Source organism: Doryrhamphus excisus, chromosome 6, assembly GCF_030265055.1.
Source record: "Doryrhamphus excisus isolate RoL2022-K1 chromosome 6, RoL_Dexc_1.0, whole genome shotgun sequence".
Lineage (NCBI taxonomy): Eukaryota > Metazoa > Chordata > Actinopteri > Syngnathiformes > Syngnathidae > Doryrhamphus > Doryrhamphus excisus.
This window is the reverse complement of record NC_080471.1, coordinates 7429711-7438263: the sequence shown is the minus strand read 5'-3', so window position 1 is coordinate 7438263 and position 8553 is coordinate 7429711. Positions and strand designations below refer to the sequence as shown.

The 8553-nt window shown below is 39.3% G+C and overlaps 1 protein-coding gene across 1 annotated transcript in view; it reads left to right on the top strand.

The window, feature by feature from the left end:
* Nucleotides 1–255: 255 nt before the first annotated feature.
* The window catches only part of pparab (peroxisome proliferator-activated receptor alpha b), a 36039-nt gene continuing 27741 nt past the window's right edge, over nt 256–8553 (top strand). Inside the window, exon 1 of the mRNA XM_058074686.1 lies at nt 256–454. The gene's annotated coding sequence lies outside the window, so the exon portion shown is untranslated. The remainder of the gene's footprint in view (nt 455–8553) is intronic.

The following is an 8553-nucleotide window of genomic DNA, read 5'->3' as shown; positions in this document are numbered from 1 at the left end:
TCAGGGTTGGAAAGTATTTTTTGGAGGTGGTCCTTGGTTGACCTCCTGAGGGTCATATTGGGACATCACTGCTTTTGACTTTAATCGGGGATGGAGGGGGGGAGTTCTTTTGGACTCCCTACATCCGTAAAGAGGCGGTCCTTCGTTATTGGAAGCTTCCTATTGGCTGACAGTGTAGGTGTGTCAAGGAAGAAAGGCGGAAAGGAGGCGGGCTCCCTCGGTATGGCTGGTGTCGTCACTTCCGGCGGGCGGGAGCCTCCACGGCCTTGCTTTTGTATGGACGTGCTTGCTGGGTTTGACAGCAGCGAGCAGGCAGCGCTGCTGCGGAACAAAACAAGGACGTGGCCGCCTTCTGGTCCAGTGTGGTTCTCCTCTTTCTCTCCTGATCTCACCGGCCTGTCCTCCACCGGCACCCGGAGACATGCTGGCTCATGTTCGGGCTCTCTTTAAAAAGGTAAGACGTGTTGTTTGTTTGTTTTTAATAACCCTGCACCCTCCTGCACTTTTCCTTCCTCAATCTTATGCATTTTTGGACATAATTTCCCAAACACATGGAAACACCTCGCTGCTTTTCCTCCATGCTCGCATTACATATGTACGATATGACCGCTTTTCTGTCTGCAGGCTAATCTGAGTTCAGTTTTGCACGCATGCGCACATCGCGACCAGTCTTCTCGATAGGCAGCATGCCTCCAGTGATGTAAACTGGCCACCGCTAGCCAAAACAAAGGAATTAACTTGCATTGCGATTGCGTAAAGTGGTGTCTGGTGACAGGAAATACAATTTTACACATGACCAATGTTTAAATATCTCTCATTCGATATCATTTTATCAGTCAGCGATAGCACGGCGATAAAAATCAACTCGAACATGATTAAAACGCATCACGACAAACCACATGACACCGTTCTCTTTTCTTATTCGTTGGCAGGAAGTAAACAGGAAGAAGCTTGGCTGTATGGACGAGTGAGTCGAATGTCCAAAATCCAGCCTTGATGTTGGGTAGTTAGACAATAAAGTGCTTTTAGTAACGTGTGTGCGTCCAGCTTTGATGTTAATGAGTGTGTCTCCAAGAAACCCCAATATGTACTTTATCCACTTGTTTTCCCCACACTGTAACGCAACAGAATAGAAGTGATACATCACAAACGACAACGTCACAGTAAGGACTGGGACAGGACGTTAGCAGCAATTACATAGCTATGTGAGCTACATGCTAACTTTTTAACAACAGTGTCATACTCGGTTAGCGTCTTGGTTGAAAAAAAACATACATGATGATCAAACTTAGACCCCCTGAATCCGTAGCTGACTGGCAGAAAGCTTGAAGAGCTTTAAATGTGCTTAAGATAGAGCTTAATTTTAAGACGTGTAGCAAAGCCCGAAGAAGATTTCCCCCTCCATGATGGCAACTCCAAAAAAAAGTGTTGAGTGTGTCTTTCCTTAAAAGTGATTTTTCCATGAACACATATTGCTGTTTGCATAAAGGTCACTTTTGCATTATTCTTAATGAAGAATTGAATTATCCTTTGATGATGGAGGCAAGGAAAAACCACCTCTATGTATGCTACGGTACACCACAGAAATGCTGTTCATTTGCATTAATATTCAGACTCGAGTCACTTTCCAAGCCTATAGAGAACTATCCGGCATTTGTGACATATAATCAGCGTGTGCCTCAAATACTGTACATTTATGTACGTGTGCATGCAAAAAAAGAACACCAGCAAAGCATGAGGCAGTCGTTCTCATCTCCTGTGTGGCGGAACTGGACTTTCAGGTTCCAACGGAATTGTTTCAGCGCCATTTATGTGGCTAAAGAGGCCTATTATCCGTGTACCTAGCAACAAGCACACACCCGCTGTACCAATGAAGGTGCATAGGCGGGAAGATGAAGAACAAGTTCATTTTGTAACTTCATTCATGCTATTCATGCGTGTGTAAGAAAAGGCAAAGGAAAGCGTAGTTCTTGACCAGGTCGTCATTTCATGAGCAATATATAACCGATGTTGCAGTAGCGGTTAGGAACCATTTTAGCCATGTCTGCAGGACCGTGTTGTCGAGATGTGAACTTTCATCACAAACACAAAGGCAAAAAGTTCACATTTTACGAGTTGTTGTCATGTAAACGCACCCTTATTGAGCTGTTCGACCTGGAAAGGTCAGTAATACAACTTCAACACAGGATAAGGTGCTCTGCCGTATGTTTTTATAGAATTTTTCACTCAGACGCTGCCTGCTAATACACTCTACAGTCGCTGCAAACTATATCCTTGCAGGTTTTTATTGCAACTACCAACAAGCTGTGACATTCATCTTGCCACGGATGTCTTCTTCTTTGAGCCTTTGCTTATGTCCAAGTCCTTGTGGGTCTGAATAGGATTGGGGCCCTCCAGCCAGACTTAGAGTAAGCAGCTCTGGAGGAGATTGTCTGTGCTAATGATTGCAGAGGGTCACTCAATGCTCGTCATGCTGTCTCCAAAGAAGGCTTTCCCCCCCCCCCCTTCCTACCTGTAGCACTTTGTTGTCGAGTCCTTGTTATGACTTTGCGATTAAGATCTATGACTTGGTGCGGCATTCCGCATTCTGCGCTTTTTTCAAGTCTCAGGTTGCTTCCGGATTCCCAGTTAATTGGAATGTAACATTATGTCACTCATTCATGCATGTGTACGCCTTTAACAGCGCGTAGCCTCAGAAGCGTCATTTGGTGGAATACTGCCCCTTTTCATCACTTGACACAGATTCATTGAATAAAATAAAATAGTCAAAATAGATGGCACACAGCTCATCATGAGTTAGTAGAGCCATGAAATTTTCCCTCAAATTATTTGCAAAAACATGATAAAAATACACAAATATAGTAGGTGTAATAGCAAAACAGTCACAATAATCTGTTATATAAATCTAATATATATTAAAAAATATATATATATAGACTGTATATATATTATCGTATAGAAAATTTATAATAATAGCCATTTTTATGTACAAAAAAGGAAAATGAATAAAACTATATTAAAAAAATACATTAATATAATTGCAATATAAAAAATATTTTCTATTTTAAAGACACTGTAAATTAGGATGAAATAAATTCTAAACACACAATAAAATAACTATTGTTATTATGATGATTATTATTGTTTAAAATCTCCTTAAAAGTAATGCCACTACTACATCTACTACTACTAATAATAATAATACACACATTTATGTAACACTTCTGGGTACTAAACACACTAAATAATGTAATAAAGGCATATCTTAATCTTAATATATACAGCAGTGGGGAAAAAGTGTTGGTCTCCTTTTTGATTTCCCATTTTTTGCACGTTTGTCTTTGCACTTAATGTTTCAGATCATCAAACAATTTCAAATATTAGTCAGTGACATCACAACTGACCACAAAATGCAGTTTTTAAATGAAACTTTTTATTATCAAGGCAGAAAAAATGTGTGAAAAATTGATTGCCCCTTAAACCTAATAACTAGTTGGGCCAACATTAACAGCAACAATTGCAATCAAGCGTTTGTGATCACATAAAGAGGACCTATTCTGCTTTTTCCATTTTCCTGACCTATACATGTAGTTACAAAGTTTTCGATAATGAGGTTTGCGCTTTTGGAAGTGAGCCCTGAAAGAAGTTTGGGAAGGCCCTGAACGCTTGGTTTCGGTGGGCGGTCTAACACTGGCAGTTTGTGATGTCACAGATTGCCGGGCTTCCTTATATGGGCGTGATACACTCTCTGCCCTCCCCCAAGCTCTGCTTCTCTGTTTACGGCGTTAGCAATGTCTCCCAGGAAGTGTTTATTTGGGTGTGAGGTGAAGCTACATTTGTTTACAATTCCTAATGAGGAAAACATCAGGCACAAGTGGTTGGAGTTCCATGGTTCCATTGTTTGGAAAAGACATTTCTGCATTGGAGTTCATGGCACGATTGTCAAGGAAGTAACGTTTCACTCAACCTACACAACATAACAGCTTAAAATACCAAAATACCATAGGTGGCGATTGTGAAAGGTGTATGCATCTTAGCGCAGCGTTTTTATCTTCAGACGTCAGTGGTTACTTTCACGCGGTCCAGCGGATACACATCACTGTATTTAGCCACATTTTCTGTTTTTTTACTTTAAAAAAAAAAACTTTTTTATGTGTTTTCCTTCTCTTTCATTGACTTGTCGCTTTCTCTCGCCTCTTCAATTTCCCTCTCGTCTTCAAACACCCACTTCCTTCTTTGTCCTTTGCATGGGTGACATATGCACATTGGTGACATAAGCGATTTAAATCATTGAATATTTTTTGTAATCGATGTACTCGAATTATTCGAATAATTGTTGCAGCCCTAATATCGAGCCAAAATGTCTAAACAACTATGCCACAAACGAAACTACTCAAAGTATGGTTGTTTTACATGAAAATAAGAATTTATTTACAAATATAACGCCATGAACTATTTAATGTGTTCACATTTGGAACTGCTTTACTGGATTTGAACATGAACAACTCACAGGTCCACATGTCCAAGAGGAGTAGGAAGAAGCAAAGCTTAGTAAATCCTACTTTCCTGACACTCTAATAAATGTCTATATGGGATTCTTTATGGCAGGGGTCTCAAACTCAATTTACCTGGGGGCCACTGGAGCTAGGGTCTGGGCAAGGCTGGGCCGCATCAGCCCCCCCCCCCCCAAAAAAAAAACGCATTTATTAAAAACAGAAAAATATACAAACTTTTTCAGTGCTTTGGTTCCGATTTTCTGATGAAACATTCCACTGTTCTGAAATATCTTAATTTTTATTTTTCTACACAAAATAAGATGAAAAATAAATAAACAAATCAAGAATAAAGAAAATCAATCAATCAGTAATAAATAAATATAATAATAATAATAAAATGGCAAATAATAAAAACTTAAGAAAGCACATATAGTTGGTGGGTAGACAAATTATTTTTTTCAGATTAAAATGAACAAAGCATTATTAGAGCCCTGTAGACATGACAAAACGCGACTATAGTCACATTTATACTCTTTTTATTTACAACATATTGCGCAACTGCAGGGTCTTGAGACACATGCTAACTCGCAAACTAGAGAGCTAGCGACCTAAACGGTAGCCTTCAAGTTATTTCCTTTAAACTTAAATAGCCAAAAACTTACCACTTCCACACGGATAGGGAGGATAACTATTAACAGTTATTGAACCTTTAACATGAACATTAATCAAACGTAATAATTTTTTCTGGGTACATGATACCATACAGCATCCATATCAAACTTGCGTGGGCCGAACTAACATTAAACTTTCATATGAAGGCTGGGGCCTCAAATTAGTGTCCTGCGGGCCACATTTGGCCCGCGGGCCGCGTGTTTGAGACCCCTGTGACAAAGCCACAAATCAGCCGTCCTGCTTCAGAGGGAAGCCTCGTGATCGTCAATGATGTGATGATGTGATCTGAACTGTGATTACGACTGCGTGATATCTACCACTGAACGTGGGGACACCAACGGAAGGAACATTTGGTTCTAGGCGATTGTAGCCAGTTCAGCAAATGACATAAGTCGGTGTCATTGCGTCCCATCACTGGCCGGTCCGCAGGCTTGCGCACCTCGTCGCAAACATGTCGGCTTGTCTTTTTGGCAGGCAAAACGGAGAGACGCGGGACTCCGATGTCATGCTGGAAAATGTAATAAGAGACACACAGCTGTCATAGCAAATAGAAATGTTCTCCGCTTGTCTCTTTGCTGTGGATGGACAGTGCTAGTCGTTTATGCTAATTAGCCATTGGAGAATGTGCAGTATGAGCCGTGTTCGAACCTTGGCACGGTGCATCAGTGGACGGAGCAGCTGGTGGAAGTGTTAGAGAGCTGCTACAAGAACATTCTCCTTGTCTTTGGCACTCTGGCTTTGATGTGGACTTTGTGGCGGGCGGCGGTCACACGCAGTCTTGGGGTCTCTGGAGGACGTGAACAGTGCAAGGTTTATTGCGTCCATGCATTACGCCTTGAAGAACAGTCATATTAATAACTGTTATTAAGCCCACATCCAGATGACTGCATTCATTTTTAACTTACCTTTTATACTTTTTAAGACATTTTTGTTTTTGTGTTACTACCCCAACCTTCCATAAGTGGGTCATAAATGACCCGGTCAGGTTATTTTCTTGAAATATCTTCGTAATTAAATTTTTTAAAATCATTTCATATTCCAGGTATTCCTCAAAAAACATGTTTTTGCGATCATGCTATTCGCATTTTTAACTTACCTTTTATAAATTTTAAGAAATTGTAGTTTTTGTGTTACTACCCCAACCTTCCATAAGTGGGTCAAAAATGACCCAGTCAGGTTGTTTTCTTGAAATATCTTCGTAATGAAAATTTGTCATCATTTCGTATTCCTCAAAAAACATGTTTTTGTGATAATACCATTCACATTTTTAACTTACCTTTTATACATTTTAGGACATTTTAGTTCTTGTGTTACTACCCCATCCTTCCATAAGTGGGTCATAAATGACCCGGTCAGGTTGTTTTCTTGAAATATCTTCGTAATGAAGTTTTTTTTTTCATAATTTCATATTCCAGGTATTCCTCAAAAAACATGTTTTTGCTATCATACCATTCACATTTTTAACTTACCTTTTATACATTTTAAGAAATTGTAGTTTTTGTGTTATTACCCCAACCTTCCATAAGTGAGTCATAAATGACCCGGTCAGGTTGTTTTCTTGAAATATCTTTGTAATGAAACATTGTTATCATTTCATATTCCAGGTATTCCTAAAAAAAACATGTTTTTAATATCATGCCATTCACATTTTTAACTTACGTTTTATAAATTTTAAGACATTTTAGTTTTTGTGTTACTACCCCAACCTTCCATAAGTGGGTCAAAAATGACCCGCATGCATTTTCTATGGAATCCAATAGGAACCTTTGATTCTTATCAACTTTGGCTGTCAGGAATAAATTAACTGTAGACCACACAGACTATATCAGAAGTGTCACCCCTCAGGAAGATTATTTTACACATAAAGTGCTAATACAACAAGTATTATCTTCATATAATATTGTGTATGTGTCTTTTATGACTGTTAGTATTATCAAGAAATGAGCCTACTTTATAACTAGCTGACGCTAGCTGGCTAACATTACTATATGTATTGTTGGCCATTACTCTTTTGTTTCCTCATCCATGCCTTGGCTGCTAGATACACAGCTGAAATGGTCCTACAGATGCTGGATGAAATCATTCGTGTGTGGTCCTAAATATAATTCTAAATATCGTAATTATTCCTAACCAAAATGGCAAAATTGGCATAAAAAGACATTGATTCTAGTATGGGTCATTTTTGACCCACTTATGGAAGAGTGTGGGGTCCAGTCACTCATGTATCTAAGGGTTAATGCAAAAGCACGGGTCAGTGTAGGCAAGCCAAACTCGACCAGATGACATAACTGGCATTCGCAGCCAAGATAAGTAACCCCGGTGAGCGTCACTGTAATTAAAAAAATAATACAATAAATTGTCAGCTCCAAATGTGGAATTGTATTCATATGATTTCAAAAATTAAAACTGAAACTCCACTCTGAACCCCCGACTTTACTTCCTGTTATTATGTGTACTCTATTAGGTGATCAGTGTGAAGTGACTGTAATGTTATTTGAAGTTTAGAGTGCTATAATAATGTTAAAAATCAGAATTAAAAGGTTGTAAACCAGTTTTCTATGCTATGGGATTGCTTTGGTGGTCCTGAACCACAATTTATTTGTGGGTGCAATGTCACTTTGAACGTCCTTTTCTTAAACCCCCTAGCACGTACTGTGCGTATAACGTGGAGTTCTCTGATTGGTTTATCGATGTCAGCGTAGTATTAAGTACCTGTGTTAGCAGGAAATGGTCTACACCAGTGTTTTTCAACCGTTTTTGAGCCACGGCATGTTTTTTACATTGTAAAAATCTTGTGACACACCACTAACCAAAAATGTTCCAAAATGTCACCACGACCTCACACGTGCATCAATAAGTCTATGGGAGGAACAAGGTAGGTGTTGCCACACGGACCAATATTACATTGCTCTGCCAGTCTTTACACCACAGACACTCCACAGTAGCCACGTTTTTACATCACCACTTTTTCTCTTTCCCAATGACCTTTCGGGAAACAATGGTATCCATAGAAAAGAATATTCCAATCTCTTGTCTACATGCGCCGTGAAAATCAACCAGAATAGTCAATAGGGCATGCCCAGTAAAACGTAAACATCAACATCACGTGATATCGGCTTTTCTTTCACTTGTTGGAATAACTCCGTATTGCCAGTTTTTCGTCTGTCCAGTCTTGAAATTTAGTTTGAATCAAAAACAAACTTTGCTTAGTCCAGTGTCGATTGCTGGCCACCATTTTTAAAAGTGAAGAACGTGTGGATCTGCGTGTTACGTCATATCTGAGCATGAGCTGAAAGAACGCACCCGGGATCAATTTAAACAGGAAAAGATCAAATTCAATCTTGCTAATATTTTATAATTAAACTCAGGACATGTTTTATATAGA